We start from the raw sequence: 25,729 nt of genomic DNA, 5'->3' as shown, positions 1-25,729 counted from the left end.
TTAAGAAACAATATATAACTAATTTAGGAGATTCAAAGTCTAATATACCAAATTGGAATAAATGTAAAGTTTAAAGGGTTTAATTGAAGTAAGTGTGAAGTTAATAAAGCTAATTGGACAGAAATTATAATTTGGAGGGTTTAATTATCATAATTAGGAAGTTCAAGGACTCAATTGCATATGAATAATAATAATAATAATTGAGGATTAAATTAAGATAATTACAAAGTTAAAGGACTCAGTTGAAAGTAAATTTGAATTATAAGTGATCAAATTGAATAGAATCATAGGTAGGTATCCAATTTGGGGGAAATAAGGACAAAAATGAATGCAGTGTAAAGTTTGGGGCCAAATTTGTGAACCTTGAAAAGTTTAAAGTCACGAATTACAATTTTCCCCAAAACAAGTGCTATAAATATAACTTAGGAACTGTTTGGTTAGGGGAATGTGGATTCCATTGGGAATGTGGGATTCTCATGGGAATGGAATCCACATTCCCCCGTTTGGTTGGCCGAGAATCTCATTCTCGGTAATGTAAGATTACTAATATAGTGGATTTTTTGGGATATATTACCGGGAATGTCATTACCCCATTCTCTTAGGTATTGTTGGATTACCGGCGTTTTGGACTAAAATACCCTTAAATTTTTTCCCCAAAAATATCATTTTTCTGTCATTAAATAATAAAAATTCTACGAAGGTTAAATTACAAATTTATCCTTAAACTATTTTAGATTTATAAAAAAATCTATAATTAAAATTTTATATGAAGTTCAGAAGTTAAAATAAAATTTTACTCTTTCATTAAACCTTTTTATATTTTTAATTTTATAAAAAATTATATAAATTTTATATGAATTTAAATTTTTTAAAGAAAATATATAAATATTTTCCAACTTGTTAAAAAAACAAATATATAATAAGAACAATTTGGTCAAATATACATTCCAATAATCTTTTATTCCTTTAACCAAACACGACAATCTTACATTCTTACTAAACCAACCAAACACAAAATATAATATTTTCAGTAATCCTACTCTCTGGTAATCTTTTATTTCCATTGATAATTTTACATTCTGTGAACCAAAACGCATCTAAGTTGTTATATCTACCATTTTTCGAAAATATTGCATTGACGTTCATCGGGATTCTCTGAAGTCCTCGCTGTGGTTAATTTTCAACCATCATGCATCGTCGTCCCATTCGCTATAATCAGCCCGGGTGCTGTTAGAGTCAAAGGACTTACATTAGCGCCGCCTCCTTAAATCTACACATAGATCTAAAAGTAGAGGCCAACTTTATTGCTTCTTATGAGATCTCGAGAGCTTGTCGCCTTCGCCTTCGTTATAGTCCTCTCTAAACCTGGAAAGTTCTTTATGCCTCAACTCGTTGTTGGTTTGTCGCCGCATAACGTTTCTAGTAAATGTCCTCTACTTCTCTTTCTCCTCCTTTTTTTTTTTCTTTTTATTTTATTTTATCGCGTGCATCTTACACTGACGAGAACTATCATTGCTATCGTCATCAACCTAGCCAACAAACCCTAATCACCAGTTGAAACTAACAAACTCTATCACAATAGTCTTGTGAAGCATAATAACTAGTAGACCTATTTTTTTGGCCACCTAGATGGCCTGATGCAAGCCCAACCCGTTTGTTAGGTTAGATGTAACCTCACTCCTCTGCCAACAATGCTAAGCTAAGTCCATTGTTCCCCATATGAAAGCCCAGCCCTAATGGCCTTAGTCAGCAAGTATACTTCAGCGACACGTCTAAGCCCCACATCCAATCCAGTCTATATATATGTCCCGTTAGGAGTTGAACCCACATTCTAAAAGTTTTCCTTTCTTACCATAGCTCTGTCTGGGCTTAACATGTATTTTTGTAGATGCCAGCCAACCAAAGTCTCTAGGTAGCTGGGCCTTCATGCTCAGGCCTAACCTAGAGAAACCAGAACTAGATCGATTGAGCGAATCAAGCTGACCTAAACCAACACGAATCATATTGGATCATTGATCAAACTATTGACCAAATCCGAACCAACCCATTTCAATGACTCGTTTACCCATTGAGTTGACTCATTCACCCGTTAACCTGACCTTTTTACTCGTTGACTTGAACTATTTGACCAGATCGACCTATTTAACTGTTAACCTAACTTATTTGACTAATTTAGTTACCCATTAACCTGATTTATTTGATCGACTCGTTGTTCGTTAACCCAATGATCTTTGACTTTGATCATTTACCTTTGACTATTGACTTTGACAATTAGTCATTGCCTTCGACTAATTGACTTCAAATTTCCAACCTATTTTACTCGAATTTTTCTTATATTTACTAATTAAAATATTTTTATTTTCTAAAGGTACCCAATGGACGTAAGAGTTTATCAACAAAGTCACATTGGCTTAAATAATTGTTTTGGTAATTAAATAATAATGTTTATAAGACAAAAGGATATGATGAAGACCTATTTACTAAATGGGGAGTATTGTGAATAATTTGAGTACTGTTCAACCTATGATTATATTCTAATATAGAATAGAGTTAGTATGTCCTATGTAGGTTTTGACCGTACAAACTAATTTAGTCATCTATAGAGACAATATTGTCTTCTTATTTTGAATATCCGTAAACGTTTAAAAAGGCGTGCGTCTCATTTTTTTTGTTAAACCATTTAATATTTTATTGTATGATGATCATATATATTTTGCTTCATGTCATGTTAATATGTATGTATGATTTACTTTTTGATGTCATGACATGATGCTTAAATTAATATGTGATATCATGGCTTGTATGTTTGTTTAAGTTGTATGATTGTTAAATACATTTTCTTAATTTGTATAGTCGACACCGTTTTTCACCCAGGCTGGGGAAAAAAAACTTAGTACGACTTGGGGGTTTTTTCTTTGAAAAGATTTTGAAATGTTTTGGAGTCACCATCATCCTTTTGAGTTATGTAGGTCGAATACCTAAAAATTTTCTTTTAAAAGAGATTTTAAGAAAATATCATTTTAAAAGATAAATCAGTCTACGTGTAATCAGAGATTCATTCTTTTTTGAAATAAAAAAGGGGTTCAGGGATCGATTACGTGCGGGGAAGGAAAAGCACCCCCACAACGCCCAAAATTGGTACTACAATGATTATAAGTTGTCCTTGATTGTGGAAATCTAAGAATTCAAATACAAATTTAAGTTACGATCATATTATTCCAAATTCAACCACACAATTTTTATTTAATGGAAAATTCTAAGGAGAAATAGAAAATATTTCAATATTTCCAATTGAAGAGAAAATAATCCCTAAAATACTTCAGGACGAATATTTATCTTTCCAACTGAAATAAAAGGAATATAATAATTTCCCCCAAGAATTCGAGATTAAAATAATTTGATTCGACCAAATAAAAATTTAAGCCACTTAATCCAAATTATATTAATCATGCTAGATAATGATAGTTTAAATTAAAATGGTAAAAGTATAATCACAATAAAAACTAAAGGCCCAAAAATAATTATCATGCAAATATAGTACTTTAATAAAATAAAATCATAAACATAAGTACCACAATGCAAGATAGCAAAATAGACATTCAATATGATAAAAACATGAAACATGCAAAAGAATATAAAATACGGGGAGTTTAAAGATAATTTTACCCTGATAGTGACCAAAATGTAAAACACGATTAAACTGTGAGGACATGGAATGCGATTTGACCCTAAAATAGATGAACAAAGCAAAAAGCACCTAGAAGCTGGGGACCTGGTGCATGATTTACCCACTTTTCATACAACAAACATATTATCTCCCCATTTTACGTAAACCAGAAACTTGCCAAGGCTTCAGCCTTCTCTCGGCCGCAACTCACCGGACCACATCGACCACCGGGCCAGTGGTTAACCTACACTAACCGGATACCTAGACCGATACCGGAGGAGGTCCGACCGACCGCCTTTTCCCCGTTCAAACTTTCTCTCTTGTTTTTTCTCTCCCCGTTCTTTCTCTTCACCAAGCTTAGAGGATTAAAACCGACCTCAACACCGACCACCACCCTTGGCCACTCAACGGAGAAACTCGAACTCCGACCGACGTTCGAACCGACCAATGAAAGCCATCCAAGAACCCCAAAAAACCAAAAGAAAAACCAATGACAAGGGAAAAAAAGCTAAAAATGAAGGCAAGATGGAGAAAAAAAAACAACAAAACCTTCTTTTTTTCATTCTTCAATTTTGAAATCGGCTCCCCCTTGTTCATACATTTCATTCGGTTTTTATAACCCATTTTTACATAGTTTTTTCATAAAATAAAATAACTTGTTGGGTGTTTAATGCATCAGATATGCACTTATCCCTTTAGTGGCAGGAAACAAGGGATAGTGACATGGTAGGTATGGTGGGATAAGAGAATTGGTGGCAATGGGTGGATGTTGAATAAAAAATGGTGCTTATAGCTGCCCCTATTTGGTAAAATAAAATAACTGTTGGGTGTTTAATGCATCAGATATGCACTTATCCCTTAGTGGCAGGAAACAAGGGATAGTGACATGGTAGGTATGGTGGGATAAGAGAATTGGTGGCAATGGGTGGATGTTGAATAAAAAATGGTGCTTATAGCTGCCCCTATTTGGTCATTATTGTGAAAAAAGAATGAAGCAAAGATAATAAAGAACCATTTTTCATCTTGGTCTCTTCTTGTCACATTGCGAACTCTTCACTGGGAATGTCAATTCTTCTCTTTCTGTGAAATTCGTCGAGTCCTTACTGCAAATGATGTCATCTTTGCTTCATTCTCTTGGTTGAGTCTTCATCTTCAATTCTTCAAGTCGCGGGTTTTTTTCTCATCGTCAACTCTCTTCTAAAAATGTTGATCCCTCAACCGAGGTGTTGCTGGTTCAACTCTATATGTGATAAATCGAGCAAGGATGACAATGTTGAGGATATTGATCCAACTCCATATGCGATGGATGAGCCAAGTATTGGTGTTGTTCCAGCTTTGTATGTGATGGAATCGAGCAAGAATGACAATGTTGATGATGCTGATCCAACTCCATATACGATGGATGAGCCAAGTATTAGTGTTTTTCCAGCTCCGTATGTGATGGAATCGAGCAAGAATGACAATATTGATGATGTTGATCCAACTCCATATGCGATGGATGAGTCAAGTATTTAAGCTGATTCGAAGTGTTGAGCATTGAGCAATATGAAATATTAACTCCTCTGGTGAGGCGTTGCTGATTCGAAGTATTGTGAATCGAGTAAAGGAAATGTTGAAAACATCCTGTCGATGGTCTTATGGATGGCCCAAATGACTTATCATCTTGCTTGAAAGACTTATAGATGACCCAAAGGACTTACTCGTCAAGAAACCCTTGAAAATCAAGCTTAGTTTATTAGTTTTCATCAAGGAACCCCTATAAATTAGGCTTGGCTTACTCTTAAAAACTCATTGAAAATTATCAAGTAACCCTTGAAAATCAGGTTTAGTTTCTAAGTTGTCAAGGAACTCATAAAATTTAGGCTTAGCTTCCTTTTAAAAACTCATTAAAATTCTTCATCAAGAAACCCCTAAAAATCATACTTAGTTTATAAGTTGTCAGGAACCCCTAAAAATAAGTTTAGCTTACTTTTAAAAATTCATTGAAATTCTTCATCAAGAAACCCCTGAAAATAAGGCTTAGTTTCTATGTTGTCAAGGAACCCCTAAAATTTAGGCTATCTTCCAACTATCTCAAGCGAGAAAAAATCTTCTGTTTCAAGGGAAACTATCTCAAGCGAGATAAAATTTTATTCAAGGGAAACTATCTCAAGCGAGATAAAATTTGTTTCAAGGGAAACTATCTCAAGCGAGATAAAATCTGTTTCAAGGGAAACTATCTCAAGCGAGATCAAATCTTTTGTTTCAAGAGAAAATCTCTCAAGGGAGACGAAATTTGTTTCAAGAGAAACTGTCTCAAGGGTGACAAAACTTTGTTTCAAAAGAAACTGTCTCAAGGGAGATGAAATCTTCTGTTTCGAGGGAAACTGTCTCAAGGGAGATGAAATCTTCTGTTTTGAGGGAAACTATCTCAAGCGAGATAAAATCTATTTCAAGGGAAATTATCTCAAGAGAGATAAAATCTTTTGTTTCAAGGGAAACTATCTCATGTTTTTAAAAACTCTTTGGAGATAATCATAAAGAAACCCCTGAAAATCAGACTTAATTTCTAAGTTGTCAAGGAACCCCTAAAAATTAGGCTTAGCTTCATTTTAAAAATTCATTGAAAATCTTCATCAAGAAACCCCTGAAAATCAGGCTTAGTTTCTAAGTTGTCAAAGAAACCCCTAAAAATTAGGCTTAGCTTCCTTTTTAAAACACATTGAAAATTTTCATCAAGAAACCCCTGAAAATCAGGCTTAGTTTCTTATAAAATCTTTTTTTTTCGAGCGAAACTATCTCAAGCGAGATAAAATCTTCTGTTTCAACGGAAACTATCTCAAGCAAGATAAAATATGTTTCAAGAGAAACTGTCTCAAGGGAGACGAAATTTGTTTCAAGAGAATCTGTCTCAAGGGAGACTAAATTTGTTTCAAGGGAAATTCTCTCAAGGGAGACGAAATTTGTTTCAAGAGAAACTATCTCAAGGGAGACTAAATTTGTTTCAAGAGAAAATGTCTCAAGGGAGACTACATTTGTTTCAAGAGAATCTGTCTCAAGGGAGACGAAATTTTTTTCAAGAGAAACTGTCTCAAGGGAGACAAAATTTTGTTTTAAGGAAAATTGTCTCCAGTTAGACAAAATTTGTTCTTAGGAAAAATATCTCATGTGAGATCAATTTTATTCTAAATATTTCAAAATTTAGGGAAAATGTCTCAAGCGAGACGAAGTTTGTTTTAAAGGAAAAAATATCAAGTGAGATTAATTTTATTTCTAGCGGGACAAATTCAAAATTTGCATCTCAAAGGAAAAATATCTCAAGCGAGACAACCCCTTGTTTCGAGAGAAATAATCTCAAAGGCAATCGATAATCTGCTTGTTCCCGTATATGGAGGAAAGGTCTTTGAAGATCTGATCGTTGACTTCAGGAAGTCAAATCTGCAGATGGCATTGTTCTTTCAGGGTGAAGACATCTAGTCATTTATGAGTTTTTATTTCCTGAAAGATCAAAATGATGAATTTCTGACTAACTATCTTGGATGTCATGATAGATGCCAAGAAATTTATTAGATGTTTTATTGAATTTGTCTTTAAGAAAGGGGATAATGTCTTTATTGCACATGATGATGAATGCAATGATGTAAATTTCATGTGTCATGTATGTATGTGTTGATGTATATGTTGATCTGTGAGGGGAATGGTTGCATGAGCAATCTTCATTCTATCCCTGACTTAGTTTGTCTTTATTTCCAAAACCTTGACCTGAGACAATTTGTTTTCCTAGCCCCATCAAATTTTGCCCCAAAAATTTGGTTTTCTTTGCCCCGACTTCGATCTTGAGCTTCGGAGAAATATTTGTTGAATTCCAAGATATGCTTTCAGAGAACTTATCTTGTTTGAAAATGCTTTCCTTCTTTTGAATTTTCAAAATTTTGAAAAATATTGTCTCCTTCTAAGTTTAACAATTGAAACAAATCATAAAATAGGAGTTCATTGGATATTAAAAGAATCAACCGCTCTTTTTGTAATACCCCAAAAATTTGGATAATGACCATAATGAAAATTTTGAAAGTTTGATGGTCAAAGTAGAAAATTGGGAAAACGTTTAGGGAATTAAGTGATAATTTCCTAAAAAGAATTTTATTCCATAAATAGATGGTTTACTCTTGAGAGTGGAGTTTTATAGAAATCATATTTTTGGATTTGGAATTTTAGTAAAGAATAAAAAACTAGAAAGGGTTAAAGCCGATAAGGAAATCGGTATTTCAGATCGAATTGGAATTTTACAAAAATTTGAAGAATGTTATAAATTGGTTGGAAATATTATTTTAATATTTTGGATCAGAGAAATTTGGTTTGGAAATGTGCAATGTTTCAGATTTAATCGAAACAGTGGAATTTAGTGACTAAAACACAAGTTTTGAAAATTTTATGGCATTTTCATAGGTCAAAGTCAAATTAATTTATATTTGACTTTGTAATATGCTAAGGATCAGATGGCTTGGTTTTATGGTGATTATGGAGATTCATTAATGGTAAAAATGGAATTTCCTATGGTGTTGAATACAAAAATTCTATGATATATTATTAAGCATGTGTTAGATCTATTATATCATAAAATATCAATCATGGAAGAGAAATTTCAGCTTCTTCTTCATCCAAGACCGACACCCCCAAGCTTGCAAGGTAGGTATTCTTGTTTTGAATTTTGAAGCAATCTTGTTTTGAATTTTGAAGCAATCTTGTTGAGAATTAGATTTCAGTGTGATTAGGAAAAATATTCTACGTTCAATTCTCTACGTTTTGACATGAATATTACTAGGGTTCCTGTTCAAGTTCATCTTGAGTTGATGAAGGGGATGTTGATTTTTTTATGGGTTTTGAAGAGTTAAGTGATTTTAAAGAATTGGTTGTAAGAATTGATGAAGAACCTAAGAATGAAGTTAAAGAAAACAGTTTGGATTTTGAATATGGCAGTAGGTTCAAAAATTCACAAGAAAATATATAAAAATAATTTTGATGTTATTTTTATATATTTGTGTTCATATATCGATCTAGTTTCGTTTAAAATAAACAGAGATCAATTTCAAGGTGTATACAAAAATATATGAATTTTTAACCAAGGAAAGGTCAGAAACTTCGGACAACAGATTTTGCAAAACAGATTATGTTGGTCAACTTTAAAAATTCACCATAAATTGTAAAAAATGAATTAGAATGAGTTCTTTATATGGATAGATTCTTATTCGAGTCTAGTTTTTAACGGAAGAAAAGGAATTAAATTCCAGTGTGTATATCAGAACAGAATACTGATTTTTTAAATGTAGTACGAGTTTGTCTGAATATGGAAAATTGATGGCTTATTGTGTAAGTGTTATATAATTGATATACTATGCTGGAATTATTAGTATTAAGAATTTAAGTGGTAAAATGGTGAAGGACCATTTTGAGTAAATTGGAAAAGTTGGTTCCAATACTAAAAAGAATTAATAAGTGTTAAAGTATTTGGTGGTGAATAGTTTGAAATATATTATGGAGTTATTTTGAAATATGTTTATGTTAGTACAATACTAACATGTATATCATTATGAATTTGTGATTTATACAGATTATGATTGATTTGCAATTGAAGCAAGCCATGTACAAAAATGGTTTATTATGAACAATAGTGAGGCACATATTTTGGAAAAATTATAAAGTGTCAAGGTGAGTGCAATACATGCAAGAAATTATACATGGATGTTTTATACATCATCAGGAAGACTTGCGATAAGTCGACCTTGTTTATGTTGACATGATATTTATGTCATTTATCATATATTTGATATATTCTAAATATGTCAAAGGTTGAAAATAAAATGCATTGATCACTTATTTTTGCATATGATGTTATCATGAATATATATGATTTTTATCATGAATGTTATTTCGGGTACAAAACCCAATGTTAAATATTGATAATATACTTTGCCATGGATATATCAAATAAAATAGATTGTATGCCCAAATAAGTCATTGAGGGGACAGGGTATAGTTGGCATGCCATAGAGTCCAGCAGTAGGCTACATATACGGGATACACTAAAGGATACCTAGTGTATATGGTGGGTACGACCTTATGTGCCATACGGGACTGTAGTTAAAGATACCTAGTACAGATGGTGCACACGACCTTATGTGTCATATGGATTAGCACTACGGTGCTTATATTTGACTCGTGTACCCAGGGTCCTCAGGGTGTATATTGGGCTATTGTCTATGGTATATGGTTATGGAATAATGGCAAGTGTATTGGTAAAATAAGCTTACGAGCTTTTGGATAAATGGTAAGTAAATTGGTAAAATAAGCTTACGAGCTTATGGATAAATGGTAAGTATATTGGTAAAATAAGCTTACGTGCTTATGATATTAAATGGTAAAATATTGCATATGTATGTAACTTGATTTTATGACATTTTAATTTGGACGTTGAAATTCATGCATGATTTGTATTGCACTGTTTATTGTTTTAATTGCCTCACTAAGTTTATACTTAGCGTGTGATGATTTTCACGTGTAGGTAAAAAGCCAGTAATGGAATAAAGAGTTCAAAGTGAATCAAGAATCGAGGAGTATATTGCAATATCAGTAAGACATCCTATGATGGAATTTGATTTAGATAGTGGCATGTAATTTGATAATGTTTAATTTTTTTTGTAGAATTGATTTGGAAACAAAATGATAAATTGATAGTGATGAAAGGTTAATTTTTATGAGTTTTATATGTAATTTTCGATAGCTGTGAACAATAACACGTTTTAAGCAAAATTTCCAGAATGCATTTAGGGAACCGATTCCCTGCTACAGGGGAATCGATACCCCCACTGTTCACTGTTACTGTTCACGGGTACTGTTCACTATTCATAAAAAATCTTTTGCATTAAATTGGTTATAATGAAACTTAATTTTTATGATATGATATTTTTATAATATCAGTTACCATTTTAAGGAAATAAATTTTAAATCACTTTTGAATTGGAAAATGGATTTTAGAAATTCGAATAACATCTATAATCTGTATAGGTATAATTATACTGGTTATGGGTGTTACACTTTTAATCTTTGATAGCTGTAAATCTTTGACAAATATCAAGATCGAAAGGTTGGTTTTGAGATTGGCTACCTAAATTCTAAGGTTTGTTTCATTGATTCATCATTCACGATGATTATATCATGCCCCTCTTTCTTGATTTGTCATTTTGATCGGAGGCAGACAAAATGTCGCAACTAACATAGTCAATTGCTAGACTTTTTAGAACACTTTTGTTTCAGTTCTCTGAAATCTTCCATTTGTTCAAGCTTCGTAGGCTCTTATAGCAAAGGTAGTGCATAAATATCGGTCTAAAAATGAGATTTCCGAGTGCTCGTGTGAGTTTGACTATAACAGGTGTTCCTCAACTCCCTTAGTCCATATTCACTGAAACTCCTTATTTAGTAAATTCAACTTAATTTGTCATTGTTTGGCTAGCTGAAATCATCTTTTTTGTACATTATATATTATAATTGCCTTTGTTCGGTTAGCTGAAGGATTCATGTTGTCACAAAGTCTTCGACTTGACAATAACAGTGGAGCATTCACCGAATTGTCGAGTACCCGATCAATGTCATGGTTTGAATGTAACCTTTTCATAAAGCCAGGGCTTTCGAGTTTCCTCTATAACCAATTGCTTTAGCAGAATAACTCAGCTTTATTCTGTATATATATATATATATTTGTTTGGGTATATAGATTCCATTTCTTAAGCTTGTCGAGGAGAACCTGTTATAGTCTAGGTGTTTGTTAAAGGTCAGAAAATCTCATCGTTAGAGTTCAATTCCCAAGCAACTGTCGTAAAATAAATTCACCCACTCGAACATTCCATCCGAGAAGTTCATGATCATCATTGAACATGATTAACAGAAGTAGGAACCAATTAGCTTAGCAATCTCATGTGCAAGTTGCCCCATTTTGTCAGCTCCTAATACATACCTGAATGCCAAACCCTTGATTGAATCTGCATGCAATGAGAAAACTAGATCGGTCTCTTCAAGAGAAGGGTATGTATTGTGGTGTATTTCTGGAGTAAGATCAAGGGTCCTTGTTTTGCTGGGGTTCAATCTTTTCATTTGTCATAAATTTACAATCTCAATTATTAAAAAGCTTTTAATTAAGATGATATTCAAGGAATTTCAAGATTAAGATTTGCTCATTGTTCATTTCCTAAGAAGGAAGCATTTTATTTGAAATGTTCTAACATTAAGTAACTTACAAACATTTTAACGAAAAGAGAAAGAAAAGAAGTTCAAACAAGAAAATATCCGAGTTCATCGAAAGTTCCTAATGGTTGCAGTGATTTTTCTCAGTTTGTATTAGAATTCCCCGTCATTCATGGAATGCCCACGCCCTTAATAATTAAATTATGAACCTTGCGTTTCAATACCCCACAATTCTCAGTAGTATACCCCGAGCTTCCCATGTGGTAGCTACATATTGCATTAGCATTATGCCCCTAAGGAAATGGGGGTTATTTCGATTTAGACTGAACTGGAGTTACGAGATTCTTCTCAACTAGGACTGGGAGCAGCTCTTCATATGTCACCGAAATTTCACCAATAGGGGTATTCTCTCAGGTCACTCTATAAGGTTTGATCCCACGATTAGTTGAATAAGACCTCACTGTATTGACTTCGGCTCCTATTTTGACGTAAATACTGTCAGAGCCTCTTATCTTTTCATTCTTGATAGCTGTTTCAATTATTTCCCCACACATAACAATGTCAGAGAAATTCTCAGTGGCAGTTCCTATCATGTGATCAATATAGGGAGGTTTTAATGTATTGATGAACATAGTAGCGAACTCTTTTTTGGTCACTGATGGTTTCATTTGAGAAGCAACGTCCCTCTATCGTTGCAAATATTATCGAAAGCTCTCGTTATGCCTCATCTCCAACCTTTTCAACGTGATTCGACCAGGGCCCAGATCCGTCATGTTCTTGTATTGACTCCATAAGGCTTGAGCTAAGTTTTTCCAAGAATGGATTTGAGTACGTTTTAGCTGGTTATACCATTTGTAAGTAGGTCCTGATAAACTATGTTGAAAACAGTGGATCAATAATTTCTCATTCTCCAAATAGCCAGTCATTCGACGGTAGTACACGGTGAGGTGAGATGAAGGACATGAGGTCCCATTGTACTTCTCGAAGTCTGGAATCTTGAACTTTGGTGGGAGAACCATATCAGGAACCAAACTTATCTCCTTGGTGTCACACCCACAGAATGAATTGACCATCTCGTTGGATTTTACCATTTCCTCTATATCTTTCACTCTTTGGACAATCTTTTCCTTTTTAGCTAATTTATTTAGGTCAAGGACCTCAATATTAGTCCAACGTTCACCTGGATTCAGCCCAGACGTAGCAGGACAATCAGCGGGGAATGAAGCTTCGATATGATATTGTGGGTTCTCGACCGTAAAGCAGACTGATGATCGGATTCCTTGATGTGTCGAGGTCTACTCAGGAATGTGTACAGGTGTGAAACTCAGAGTATGTGTGGGGTCCTCCACAGTGGTCTTTTCAACGGTCAAATGTCTTATAAGCATTTCTTCTACCTTGTTCAACAAATCAAACTCAGAGTTTTTGATACTAGCCTCCATTTGTGTTAACTTGGTCCTCATTTCTTCTTGCATCTCTTTATGCTCTCTTTCAATTCTGGCTAACTTTCCTCTATTTCTTTAGGCATTTTCTTTCGTCGTGTAGATGATAAGCGTTCTTGCTACTAGTGTGAACTCGGATCACTACGATCGGAAACCTTATCTTCTTATCATTATTTTAATGAATGAATGTTTTAATGCATGATTCGAAAATGTATTAAGGAATGTAAGTGTTATGCAAAATGAATGTATACAAAAGACATTGATATGTCATGTTCAGGAAAAAATGCAACCTGACCATACAAAAGGAAATCAACGTTAGTAGAAATAATAATCAAATAAAGGAAATGCATTTTAGTGAAATATGAAAAGATTAAATTCAACTGGTAAATGAACCATAAAATACAATGAATAAAACACATAGAGGAAATTAAAATCATAACCGCTTAATTTCTAGTTCACATACAATTATTCAAAAAGAATCTATCGAATAAATTAAAAGACGAAGGTTAGAGTTCATTTCTTCTTTGTGTACACTTATTTGGGTACATATGGAAAGAATTTCGACATGGTCTCAGACTGGGTTGATTTCTACAGTTTACTATATGCAGAGTTTTGGTTCTAGGAGTAAAGGTACTCAAAATTCCTTGTCGGTGCCCCATTGGGTGAGCTAGACCCTCAATCCTCACCCATTATAGGCTTAAGCGAATCGAGTTCAATTTGAGAGGGCACATTTCCATATGCCTAACACAAAGAATAAATCCTCATAAAGATATAGGGCATATGAACCCCGAAAGATACTTGCTAGGTCTGACACGGAGAATAATTGCTCACGAAGACATTGCTTTCACTCCCACTTAAAGGGGAAAGAGATCTAGTATAGAGCTTATATTATGCAATTCATGTGTTGTGTGTGAGGAGAAATTCTCAAACCCTTGACAAACCACACAAAAATGAATTAAAGCGAATTCAAGACTTTCATATCTGAAAATCAATCAAATACACACATTAGTATAACAAGATATAAAATTAAATAACAATTGAAAGGAATCATAACTTAAATAAAATTGAATTCTCAATTTCTAACTATAGAGACAATATATAATCGATTTAAGGCTCGACCCTCTAAGTCCCCAGCAGAGTCGCCAAGCTGTCGACACTGTTTTTCACCCTGGCTGGGGGAAAAAAACTTAGTACAATTTTGGGGCTTTTCTTTGAAAAGATTTTGAAATGTTTTGGAGTCGCCATCAACCTTTAGAGTTAGGTAGGTCAAATACCTAAAAAATTTCTTTTAAAAGAGTTTTTAAGAAAACATAATTTTAAAAAATAAACCAGTCTATGTGTAACCAGAGATTCATTATTTTTTGAAATAAAAAAGGGGTTCAGGGATCGATTACGTATGGAGAAGGATAAGCACCCCCACAAATCCCAAAATTGATACCCCATCGATTATAAATTATCTCTAATAGTGGAATTCTAATAATTCAAATAAAAATTTAAGTTACGCTCCTATTATTCCAAATTCAACCACAATTTTATTTTAATGAAAAAATCTAAGGAGAAATAAAAAATATTACAATATTTCCAATTAAAGAGAAAATAATCCCTAAAATACTTCAGGACGAATATTTCTCTTTCCAACTGAAATAAATGGAATATAATAATTTCTCCCAAGAATTCGAGATTAAAATAATTTGATTTGACCAAATAAAAATTTAAGCCACTTAATCCAAATTATATTAATCATGCTAGATAATGATAGTTTAAATTAAAATGGTAAACGTATAAACACAATAAAAAGTAAAGGCCCAAAAATAATTATCATGCAAATATTAATGATTTAATAAAATAAAATCATAAACATAAGTACCACGATGCAAGATAGAAAAATAGGCATTGAATATGATAACAAAATGAAACATGCATATATATATATATATATATATTCATGGGACTAAAATATAATAAAAAAACAAACAGTAACCAAATCAGAAATAAAAAGTGACTAAAATGAATAAATTACAAGTATCACATCCAAATCATAATATTATCAGAAGCATAACCCAATCAGTGGCTAAAATGAATAAACAAAAAAGTGATTAAATTCGAAAGTTAATAAAATTAATATGCATTTTCGAAATAAATAACAAAGTACAAAACCAGAGCACAAAAGAATATAAAATACGAGGAGTTTAAATATAATTTTACCCTCATAGTGACCAAAATGTAAAACACGATGAAACTGTGAGGACCTAGATTGCGATTTGACCCTTAAATAGATAAACAAAGTAGAAAGCACCTATAAGCTGGGGACCTGGTGCATGATTTACCCACTTTTCATACAACAAACAATTATCCCCCATTTTACGTAAACCAGAAACTTGCTAAGGCTTCAGCCTTCTCTCAACCGCCACTCACCGGACCACGTCGATCGCTGGGCTAGTGGTCAACCTACACCAACCGAAGACCTCGACTGATACAAAAGGAGGTCCGACCGACCGCCTTTTCCCCGTTAAACTTTCTCTCTCATTCATTCTATCCCCGTTCTTTCTCTTCACCAAGCTGAGAGGCTTAAAACCGACCTCAAAGACGACCACCACCCTTGGCCACTCAACGGAGAAACTCAAACTCTAACCGATGTTTGAACCGACCAATGAAAGCCACCCAAGAGCCCCAAAAAACCAAAAGAAAAAACAATGACAAAGGAAAAAGAAAGCTAAAAATAGAGCCAAGATGGAGAAAAAATCAACAAAACCTTCTTTTTTTCGTTCTTCAATTTTGAAATCGGCTCCCCCTTGTTCTTACATTTCATTCGGTTTTTATAACCCATTTTTACATAATTTTTTCATAAAATAAAATAACTTGTTGGGTGTTTGATGCATCAGATATGCACTTATCCCTTTAGTGGCAGGAAACAAGGGATTGTGGCATGGTAGGTATGGTGGGGTAAGAGAATTGGTGGCAGTGGGTGGATGTTGAATAAAAAATGGTGCTTTCATGTATGTTTGACTAGTGTATCCATTTATATTGTATAACTTATATGTATACATGTTTAACTTTTAAGTTTGATCAACACATCTGTTTAAATTATTTGACTAATAAGGATATCTATTTAACTTGTATGATTGTACATCTTTGTGCATGCCACATGGGTAGCCTGATAAAACTGTTATAATTTGACACATAAATGTATGACATGGTTTATTATGTGTGGGATTGATTTGTGAAGAGGAATTTATTGAGTATGTAGTATGTGTAACGTCTCAAAATTCAGGTTAGTAGTTTTGGGTCAGTAATTGGGTAATTTCCGTGGTTTCTGGTAAAATTGTATTTTAGAAATTTAATATGGAAAATATTTAGAAAATATTTTTATATGATTTTGGAATATTAAATATTATTTTGTTTTGTTTTTTATCAAGTGACCAAATTGTGTTTTATCAAAATTAGAATTTTAGTGACTATTTTGTAAAGGATCAAAATATCGAAATCTATAAAATGATTTTTCCCAATATCTTTTCCCTCCATTTTTCTCCTTGCTTTGCTGTGAATTTCAATCCATTTTAACTCTTAATTTCTATTTTATTTTAGTTCATTTTGTTTATAAGTTAAATTTAGTTTTTAACTACTTTTTTTCATAATTCATTTTAGTATTCAACCATATTTTCTATTCTCTAAATTTCTCCCAACTCTCTTCATTTTCTCAACCAAAATTCTCTCTAACTTTTCTCTCAAATCTTGCTGCCATTGATTATCAAATACATCATTGGTTTCTCTTTTAATCTTCATTCATTTCAATCAAATTCTTCATTTCTTCTTCATTGTTTTCAAATTCCTCTTCTTCTTGATTTCAAGATTTTCATCTTCATTTCAAGATTTTTATCTTCATTTTTCCAACAAGGAAAATCTTGTTTTCTTGACTTTCTTTTATGCTCTAACGATTAAAAGATCCAATGGTGAAGTTATCTTGAAGATCACTAGTTTTGATTATGATTTTTCAAGAATAAATGATGATTTTCGTAATATTTAATTAAGGTATTTTCTTGATCTAATTTTTGATGATTCTTGATGAATATTAGATGTTTTAATGACAATTATGATCATATTTAAATAAGTTCTTGTGCAATCATTTGGATATCGATTTCTTTAAAACAACATTAATTTTGGAGTTCTTCAAAAATTCTAAAAATTCTAGAGTTGTGTTCATTGTTGTTGCTTTTGTAGGATTTGTTTGTGTTTAGATGTTGATTTTCATTATTCTTAGTCAGTTTTAATTAAGGGAAAGTAGTGTCATTGAGTTAGGAGGCGTAGATTGCATCAATGGTAAGATTTTTTATCTTTTGGTTGATTTTCATTATGTTTTAGGTGCATAATTTTCTGCTCTATTTTGGAAGCCTTAATGAATCGATAATATGTTTTATAAGGTCCTTGGGGAGTATATGATAAGGTAAAAATAGTGTGTCGCGTTCGGGGTCAAATTATGTGGTTGCACGATCAAGGTGAGTGATTGTCCATTCAGTTGTGATGAATGTTCTCAATATTGAATGAAGCTCTAGTATGTTTGAACTCTAGATTTAAGGTTATAAATTGGTTTACTTTCGGTTGTTAATTGATGATGTTAATTTATGATGTGTTTATTAGTGTATATGATCATAGGGAGCATGTATCTTGTGATGTGATTTATGTGGCGTTGAAAGAATATGATTTATGAAATCATGTGAATTATGATATATTGTTTATGAGTTAGAATTCATTGGGGATAATCAATCATTGTGAATATGTATATAATGTGATATGACGTATGTGAATGATGGTGCATTTGGGAATGTGAATTGGAAATGTGCATATGATATGTGAGATATGAACTATGAATTGTGAATTGAATATGTTACACTTGATGCATAGTTATTTTGTAAAAACTATGTAAATGAATTCATGCAATGGTATGAGTGAGCAAATCTGTTGTTTATAAGACGAGTGAGCAAATCTGTTGTTTATAAGACGAGTGAGCAAATTCTCCATCAAAGGATGATTGAGAAAATTTGCGGTCTGTAAGACAAATGAACAAATTCGCTATCCAATTCAGGTTAAGCATGACAACCAATGTGATTTGTGTTTTAAAATTATGAAACAAAAATGTTTATGTAAAACTATGCATCATGTGTCAACTACTCTTAGTGAATATGAATTATTTGGCAATTGTTCTTAATGAGACCTTTGGATATGAAAGGCATGCATAAGAAAGAGTACTTTATGTTTTCTATATGTATGTGATAGAGAATATACATAATAAGGTTAGTGTATTGAGCTTATCTCTCAAAAGCTATACATGGCAAGGTTGGTGCGTTGAACATAGCTTCGAAGACTGAGGATTTGGAGCTAAGTGAGTCAAAAAAATAAAGGCCAATAATTCTTAAATTGAAATAATTGTGTGCTTGTGTGCGTGATCCGACAGGAATATAATAATGCATGTGTATGTAAGTGATTTATAGTAGAATGTATGATGAGATAAAGCTGTTTCAAATATGATATTGGTGTGCATCTAGGGTATATTGTGTGTGCATCATGGCATGGCATATTGGTATGATCATTGAGGTAAAAGCATGTGAGGTTTGTATGGCATTTAGGAATGTTTTCCTTAAGCCTTGACATGTGCATTGCAACATCCATCTCCCGTATACCTTTCCGTACACGAGATACAAATGTCGCATCACTTTTTAAAACATTTTGTCATTTAAAAACCTGTAAACTATTGTTTCAAATTTTAAAACCACACAATTGTATAACATTCATAGAAGCATATTATTAGAACTATCACTTTAAATACATTGCAAAATATTTTCTTAAGTTCAATTACATGTAAACTAAGTTTTCAAAATGAATAAGGTTGTCCCAATGTTACTGATGAGTCAACCTTTAATTGATGAAAGTTGTTGCTACTGCAACCCTTACTCGATAAATCTTTGATTGTTACCTATAAGTGAAATTAACACACGTTAAGTCTATACTTAGTTATGCATAACCTTGTAAAAGAATTATAGTTTATTCATAAGTATGTCCTGACTATCAAACCATGATAAATTGTCTACTTTATGGGATTCCTTTACAATCCTTTTAGTCAAATCAATATATGACACCGTTTATGTCAAAATGCAATGTTAAGAATTTAGTCTTTTACCCAAAGGCATTTAACCTTTCATCTAACTTGCATGATTGACACCTTTTTGCCAAATGCACAGCTAGGCATTAAATCTTTAACTCAAAGGCATTTAGCATTTCATCTAACTGGCATAATTGATACCTTTCTGTCAAATGAACAGCTAGGCATTAAATCTTTAACTCAAAGGCATTTATCCTTTCATCTAACTGGCATAATTGACACATTTATGTTAAATGCACAACTAGGCAATTAATCTTTTACTCAAAGGCCTTTAACCTTTCATCTAACTGGCATAATTGACACCTTTCTGTCAAATGCACAACTAGGCAATTAATCTTTTACTGAAAGGTATTTAACATCTCATCTAATTGGCATAATTGACACTTTTCTTTCAAATGCACAACTAGGCAATTATTCTTTTACTCAAAGGTATTTAACATTTCATCTAACTGGCATAATTGACACATTTCTATCAAATGCACAGCTAGGCAATTAATCTTTTACTCAAAGGTATTTAACCTTTCATCTAACTAGCATAATTGACACCTTTCTATCAAATGTAAAGCTAGGCAATTAATCTTTTCCTCAAAGGTATTTAACCTTTCATCTAGTTGTCATAATTGACACATTTCTGTCAAATGCACAGTTAGGCAATTAATCTTTTACTTAAAACAGTTCTTACTCTAAAAAGCATTCATAATATCAGTTCCACACACATTATAAACATATATATTATAAAGTAAAACATACATTAATTTAAACATTTGAGGTTAACTTATTGTGAGTCTCCCTCATATAATACATTGTATGCACTCAGCTGATGTGTTGTAGTGATGTCCAACTACTCGAAAACTTTTTCCTTGCCCTTTTTCTTGCTTGACTCGGGAGCTTCGTTATAATCTACACAAGCACCCATTTAGTACACATACCATACCGATATTAGTATATTATCTAACATTTATACTTAAATAATACTCAAAAGTACTATTATTTTCAATTTCTCTAACAATTTCACCCTATCTTAAAATTCCTGACTCAATAGTATCGGTACCCATACCATGGTATTGTTACTTCTATACTATGGTACCGATACTCCCTTTCAGTATCGATACCATTTCAGCATTCTGGAATCCATGGTATCGATACTTTCCTTTCAGTATCAATACCCCATCAGCATTGATATTGTTCTTCATATTTCTACCCATTTAAACCTATAGTATCGGTAATGTTCTATCAATAACGATACCCTTACCCAGATTTTCCATTTTTCAACACGATTATTACCCAAATTTGGTCAAATTCCCTTATATTTACCCCCAATAATACTATTAAACTATTGTTTACTTATCCCTAATAACTTTCCTTCATTTAGCTTCTTAAAACATCTAAAATCTCCCAAGAATATTTCCATCTAAGAATCATACCACTTTTTCTAACATGTTTTTAATCCCATCAAATACTTCTAATCTCTTATTTACTTCTTTGACAAGTCAAATATACTAATAAACATCAATAAAAACTTATATTCTAACATATCATTCAAAAACCTATTTCCTCAAATCTCAAAAATTTCATCTATCTCCTAGTTTTAATCTTATTTAACCCTTCATTAAGCTTACATATCACTTAAGGTTGCAAGAACAAACCAGAATCTAAAGAAAAAACTAGTTGGATGAAGCTTACCTTATCTATGGTGAAGGCCACGTAAAAAATGATAAGATAGCCAATGTATTAACACTCTCCATTTTTTCCCTTTACTTTACTTTACTTTAAAACCATAATTCATTTCCCCCTTAAAGGACCAAAATACCCCTTTCATTATTTCATTCTTAGAAATTAGTCTTAACCAAATAATTTCTAATTTATATTCTTATACTTTATCATTTAATTAAATCCTCAAAATTTAAATCTTCTCAATAAAGTCACTGGCCTGATATTTGGGGTATTACAATTCTCCCCCTTATGAAAATTCATCCTCAAATTCAATGAAGTACCTGGAACGAAGAGGTGTGGAAATTACTTCCTCATGCTCTCCTCTCTTTCCCAAGTAGCTTTTCTACCTTATGATTATGCCAAATCACTTTAACTAACGAAATTCTTTTGTTATGCAATTCCTTGTTTTCCTTAGCCAAGATTTGTACTGGTTCTTCCTCATAAGTTAAATCTGATCGGATCTCTATCTTTTCAGGTTCGATGATATGGAATGGATCTGATTTGTACCTTCTAAGCACTGATACGTGGAAAACATTGAGGATCTTGTCCATATCCAGAGGTAACGCTAAATGATAAGCTACGAGTCTGACCTTTTACAAGATCTCATAAGGTCCAATGAATCTCGGACTCAGCTTTCATTTTCGCCCAAATTGTAATACCTTCTTCCAAGGTAATACCTTCAAAAATACTTTGTCTCCACTTGAAAATCATTTTCTTTTCGTTTCAAATCAGCATAAGATTTCTATTGGCCGGAGGCTATCTTTAAATTATCCTTGATAATTTTTACTTTCTCCTCCATTTCTTTCATCAAATTCGGGCCATAGATTTTGATCTTTAAGTTCGAACCAATTTAATGGGGTTTGACATTTCCTCCCATACAAAGCTTCATACGGGGCCATCTTAATACTCGATTGGTAACTGTTGTTATTTACTTTCTCCTCCATTTGTTTCATCAAATCCGGGCCAATTAGATTTTGATCTTTAAGTTCAAACCAATTTAATGGTGTTCAACATTTCTTCCCATACAAAGATTCATACGGGCCATCTTAATACTCGATTGGTAACTATTGTTATAAGCAAATTTAGCCAAAGGCAAATACCTTTCCCATGATCCTTTAAACTCAATCACACATTCCCTTAGCATATCCTCCAATATCTATATAGTTCATTCGGACTGCCCATCTATTTGTGGATGAAAAGCTATGCTAAAGTTCAATCGAGTACCCAATACCTAATGTAACGACTTCCAAAATCTTGAAGTAAATCTTAGGTCTCGATCTGACACTATTGATGTAGGCACTCCATGCAACCTTAATATATCTTTTATATACAACTCTGCATACTTATCCATCGAGTAATCTACTTGAACTGGAATAAAATGAGTCGTCTTGGTCAATCTGTCTACAATTACCCATATCGAGTCCTTTTTACCTGGTGTCAAAGGTAGCCCAAAAAAAAATCCATTGTAACATGCTCCCACTTCCACTCAAGAATGGATATCGGTTGTAGCAATCTAGAAGGCACTTGATGTTTAACTTTCACTTGCTGACATATCAAACATTTTGAAACAAACTCCGATATAGCTCTTTTCATACCAGGCCACCAATAATGACTCTTCAAATCCTGGTACAACTTATTCCCGCCTGGATGCATCGTGAAAGAGCTACAATGTGCCTCGGTAATAATATATTTCTTCAATTCATCATTATCAGGAATGCAAAGTCTTCCACGATAATATAAACATCCATCGACTCTCATTTCGAAGTCTTTGGTCTCTTTTTTTTCGACTTGCGCCATTCTCACCAAGCATTTATCATCTCGACCTTGCAGCTCTTTTACCTGATTCAAAAGCATCGGCTTTAAATTAATTTCATCAATCAATGCACCATCTTCCTTTAAAGACATATGCGCATCCAAAGCACGTAAAGATGCAAAAGTCTCTATACTGAGCGTATTCGCTACCACATTAGCTTTTCCATGATGATAATAAATAATCAAATCATAATATTTTAAAAGCTCAATCCATATTCTTTGTCTTAAATTCAACTCTTTTTGAGTCAACAAGTACTTTAGACTCTTGTGATCCGTGTAAACATGGAAACGCTCTCCATACAGATAATGGCGCAAAATTTTCAAAGCAAACACTACTGCTACCAATTCCAAGTCATGAGTTGGGTAATTTCTCTCATGATTCTTCAGTTGTCTTGCGGCATAAGCCACAGTTTTCTCTTTTTGCATCTACACACATCCCAGTCCATTATGGGATGCATCACTGAAAATGACATAATATTTACCTGACTCAAGTTGCACAAGCACTAGGGCCTCTGTTACTATTCTCTTTATTAATTCAAAACTTTCTTGGCATTTCTCCGACCAAAAAAAAGGAACATCTTTCCACAACAACTTAGTTAGAGGTAAAGCTAACATTGAGAAATTCTTCAGGCATCGTCTATAATAACCAGTAAGCCCCAAGAAACTTCTAACCTCAAAAACATTCTTTGGGGGTTGCTATTGAGTTAATCAATTGACGAATCGGCCAAGAGGGGGTGAATTGACAATAAATATTTTAGTGGAAGCTTTTACAGAAAATAGAAAAATAATTGCACAGCGATTTAGAGTGGTTCGACTTTCTCAACCAAAGTCTACGTCCACTACCTTAGCTATCTACACTAAGGATTTTCCACAAATTCACTAATTTGTCTTTCTTTTAAGGACAAAGAGTAACCTTACACATCCCTCAAGAATTATACCCCAAATTCTTAAGAACCCTCTCTCCTAAAGAGAACAATACAAATTTTGCAAACTTATAGAAAAACCTAACAAGGCAAGATGTTTGCATAATTCTAGAACAAAGAAAGAACACTCAAGAATAATACAATTGAGCACAATAAGTGTTCTTGAAAGAAAAATAAATATTGAATGAAATAGGCTTGAAAATGCTCAAACTTGGGGTTTAATGCTTTCTCCTTGATTCTCTCTCAATTCTTCTTAATTGTTGTTGATAAATGGCTCCTAAGCTTGTTTAAATACACCTTGAATCACTTCTGAACGTTGGGGATCATTGGTGAAGTCAATAGATCCGTTATTGTATAATTATCATTTAAAAATCTGGTGGGAGTGTGGGGTGCATCGATGCATAGCTAAGGTGCATCGATACACTATGCATAAAATTCAAATATTTCGACCGTTATAAGACTTAGTGCATCGGTACACTAGGGGTGCATCGGTACACTAACTACATTCGATGTTTCAAATGAGGCTGGAGTGCATCGATGCATGGCTTGTGCATTGGTACACAAAATGCATTCGAATTGGGTGTGTATCGATGCATCAATGTAGTGCATCGGTACATCACTTTGTAAATTTGATTTTTGGCTCGATTTTGGTTCGAAATACTTTTTGAAATTTGTTTCAAAATATTTTAAATATAAAATACAATTTTACACTTTAGTAAGGATTGACATTGACCTTTTAAATTCTTGGAGTAATATTTGTGATATTCGAATAACTAAATCAAATATACTTTTGAAAATGATTATAAATATTAAAATCCAATAACACTTAATTTGTTATATCGAAACATCAAAATGTTTTTCAACAATCTCCCCCTTTTTGATATAACAAAACATTTGAATAATTTTAAGATTTTCTTTGAAAAATATTTTTGAAAAACAATTTTGCAAAATTACCCCCCCTTAATATAACAAATCTTCTCCCCCTTTTTGTTAAATAAAAAAGACTCTATAAAGGTTTTTAAACAAGGTTTTTAAAAACGTTTCCAATCGATATTTAAAATTTTAAATCTTAAGCTGCTAAGATCACAATTAAGAGAAAGGTTAGCCATTAATTTCATAAATCAATATTCATAAACAATGTGTAATGGTAAATTGGTCATATTCTATATGATGTGAATGATGCAAAAACAAATAAACATTAAGCTCAAATTGAAAATTCAAACCAAACCAAATATATATAAGCATTTAAGTTCAAATATCCAAACATCCATAACAAATTTAAACATTCAAACATCCAAATCATCCAATTCAAACATTCAAACATAACAATCCAAAAACATCAAAATGTTTTAATAATAGATTCTAAATCCAAGAAAATTAAAGCAAGATAGATCCACTTATCCAAAGGAGGATCGAGAGGAGGGTGAGGATAACGTGCTCGCATCTTGAGCGTGAGCGCATCTAAACGTTCATTAATCTCCCGTTGTTGAGCCCCTATAGCAGTCAAGTGGGACTCAATGGATGCAAACCTAAGATCAAATGTCTGCAAAAATGATCGAAAGTATGGTTGATCCTCTTGTTGTGCTGGTTCATCCTCGGGTGCTTCATCGTCAATATCGTCAATATCTTGCATAAGCTGCTGAAGCTCTGGATCATTGTCCGTTGTCGGAGGAGGTGGAGGTGGAGCTCGTGAAGAACTTGCTCCTGGTGTTTTCTCAGAAGTTCGAACCCATTGATCAGTTTCCTTATCCTTTTACCATCCTAATTTTTTTAAGGATGTGAGATTAATTTAGTTCTGAAGAGGGAT

Source organism: Hibiscus syriacus, unplaced genomic scaffold, assembly GCF_006381635.1.
Source record: "Hibiscus syriacus cultivar Baekdansim isolate YM2019G1 unplaced genomic scaffold, ASM638163v2 tig00000477_pilon, whole genome shotgun sequence".
NCBI lineage: Eukaryota > Viridiplantae > Streptophyta > Magnoliopsida > Malvales > Malvaceae > Hibiscus > Hibiscus syriacus.
This window is presented reverse-complemented; position numbering follows the sequence as displayed.